Source organism: Phyllopteryx taeniolatus, chromosome 12, assembly GCF_024500385.1.
Source record: "Phyllopteryx taeniolatus isolate TA_2022b chromosome 12, UOR_Ptae_1.2, whole genome shotgun sequence".
Classification (NCBI taxonomy): Eukaryota; Metazoa; Chordata; class Actinopteri; order Syngnathiformes; family Syngnathidae; genus Phyllopteryx; species Phyllopteryx taeniolatus.
In genome coordinates this window covers 18,046,781-18,050,211 of record NC_084513.1, presented here as the reverse complement: position 1 = coordinate 18,050,211, position 3,431 = coordinate 18,046,781, and positions in this window count along the sequence as shown.

Here is a 3,431-nt window from a genome sequence, read left to right as displayed (position 1 = left end):
ATGGGTACAGTATTTTCTATACATTTTATGCTTGCAATTTGTGAGTGTGTGTATTTTGGATTTTCACCTATTAATTTTGTTCCATCGTAAACATATTATTAACTGCACAGACAATGCTTTGAGACCTAGCTGTCATTAAACGTGTGACTTTTGAAGTTTCTTTCCCCCCCAGATATTTGGAGGTTCCAATGTATTGATACGTTTCACCTTTAATACGTTTCCTTCGCTTTCTTGTATGGAGCAACTGTTCAATTGTCAAACCGGACATCCTGGAAATGTTAATCACACTGCATTTCCTCACTTTAACTTTACGCACCATTCATTGAATCCACAGCAGTGTTTCCCCATTAGGGGCCCCAAATACCTCAGGGTCCTGTTTCTCCTGCATCCGCTCATCGCAGACGATTGTGGCCGATGCTTTAATCGTTTTTATTGAACATGGCTCCCAGGGTGAGGCAATAAATTTCCCCTGCTTGCCTTTAAATACTTGGGGAACCCTGCTCGAAACAAACTGTGCGTCTTTCTAACATTCTGTGATACTCGGCAGTGATTCCCTCTGAACTGTAACTACTTGGCCGTCCACCTATTGCAATGGATGGGCTCAGCACTCATGCACATAAAGTCCATTCACATGGAGCAGGCTGTTGTGCGAACAGTTCAAACAGTTTCCAAGGTTTTCTTTGCTCCCCTCGAGTCCTCCAGGCCTCGTTTCCGACAGTGCACATGGCCCAAAATGGAACGCGAGCCGCCGCGTTTCTTTTTGAACTAATTTAATTTGAAACTTGACATTCAAGACTCGAGGAAACCATGTGAAGAAAATGCTAAAAGAAATGTCACGCTGACTGTAATTGGCACTGGCATGACTTAATTGGGACTACATAAACTTGATAGGTGAGATCACGTCATGTTTTGTTTACTTGCCGGCTAAGTGTGGTATTTATTTATTTATCCCTGCTGAAAGATTTTTGACACAATGTTCAGCGGAACCTTAATGATTTAACACAATTTGATATATGATATGATGACAGTTTTTGACAAGGTTTTTGTTGGTTTCCTAATTGTAAGACCTTTGGACTTGTCAGAATTTTAGGTACCACAGTACTTTGTTTTAATTTGTTCAGTTCGCCGGCTTAAACTTGGTACATATATACATATTTTTAACATCCTAACCAATTTATTCTATTTTCGTAGATGGCGTATCTCTAGTGGGGAAATTTAGCAGTTTTGCATCCTTTCAAAAATGGTACACGTATGAGGTAATAGCTATTCCGGGAAGACAGAATGATGCAAAAAAAAAAAAACAACAACAACAAAAAAAAACTATCTTGAATTGCAAATTGACTTCCAGTGCATGACATACCTCATTAACTTAACGGATTTTCCGATGATTGCAGAAAGTGCCGACTGGCTGACCAATTACAATCGACCCATCGTTGTTATTTGTGGGTATAATACATTAGAATATAATAGGAATATGATAGAAACCTGCCTCTTTCACTGTCGGCCAGGCTAGGCTGGATGAGGGAGTCCGATGGTCCCGGTCTGGCAGACGATAGTCGAATCACACACGTGAAACAGTTCTCAATCAGCAGTTATCCAGTTTAATATTATTTAATTCAGTGAGTCAAATCATCACTAAACACCAGTGAGCCCGTTCCATTAACTCACACATAACACCACTTTCACCATGTTTGAAACATGATGTAGTCTGCTTTGGATCAAGAGATCGCCATAGTTTACCTATGAATCTGTTACAAGTCGGTGTCACCTATCGAAAGAATCAGATTCGAGGGTGTTTCCCTCTTTCCTGGTCTTGACTGTTATCAGTGGTTTGCAGCTTTTTGTCAACCTAATTTACATTCATGAAGATTTGTAGATTTTGGCAACGATAGAGCCACCTTCTCCACAGTGACTTCTGTTGATGTTATTTTTCTCTTTATTTTTCATTCACCGAGTGAAGCGATTTAAATTCCAGTCAAACAGCTGCTCAATTCCTCTCGATACATTTTATCAACACCATACTTTCATCTCCTTCATTTCTGTTGAAGTAACAAGGGAATAAACCACACTCTGCCAATGAACCTCTTGTCAGTTAATTATACAAATGATGTACTTTTGAATAGTCTACATCGAAGGGATGTAGTGTATTAAGTTTACAAGGCAGCTACAATATTTTTGCACGAGTTAAAACTGTACGAATATATTGTACTTCAATCTTTTCTGGATTGATTTAGTTTAAATCCATTGTGCTGGTGTGTAAAAGCAAAACCATGGAAACAAAATTGTAAAAATGTTTGGACCTAACTACTCTATCAATAGATGTATACTACTACAGTATATCTGATAGATCAGAGCTAGGGAAAGTACGGCCCGACCTCCATTCTTTAATCCGGCCTCCCGAGCATTTCATTTATCAAGACGTGTACTATTTGTGCAACAATTCAGCCATTCATTAGAATGCATCTATCCTATCATATTTCAATTTTTATGAAAAATGCCAACAAGATTGGAAAAGTCTTTCATCCATTGCAGCCCCCTGTCAAAAAAATAATCATTAATGAGGAAAAATAGCACTCTACAATACTGTACTTTATGAAAACATACAGTAATGACATAATTAAATGGAATTAAAAATAATTTCAATTTTTTTTGTCACTGCATCAATTGTGCTGCTCCTACGTGTCTGCCTTCGCCACCTGGATAAGACAGACAGATGATATACTCTTCATTGAGATGTCTAACTCCTCTCTTAGATCATCAGTACGGCACTTACTGTATATTAGTCGTTCTATGCAGAGGATAAAGCATATATGACTGTGAGTACTGTTTTATTGTCTGTCTACATCTGTTGCTGCACCGTTTGAGTTCAATAAGTTGCTCAAAGGGTTAACGCACAACAACATTGATGCTATTGGGGGTTAGCATTAGCAGACTCAAGGGATAAACTATTTGGTTGTTTTAAATACACAAGCTGTGTACTTCGTTATTAAATCATTGAATTAATTCCAATTTAATTATATATGAATGATAAAATGGAAAGATTTTATCATTAAATTAAAATATCTTCCATATTTGGCATAGCAATAATGTTTGCCCATCCCTATGATAGATGGGTAATAGCACATGATATTGGCGTCATTTACAATTAGGTCAGGTTTGCTAACCATGAAAACATGCTTTCATTGGAATGCACAGTGAGTTTTCACTGTCATAAAACGTTAATGGCCAAAAAACCGCTCTTGCCACCAGTTGACATTTACACTAGAATGAATACTGACACCACGGTCGCGCGCGCACACTCACACGGACCTGCAGATGGACTCACAATGACATCCTTCCCGCACCCGCAGACATGCACCAAGGCACCAGGAAAAGGGACACACTATCTCTCGCCATCCCACACGTCAGACAGACAGAGCGTGTTATTATCG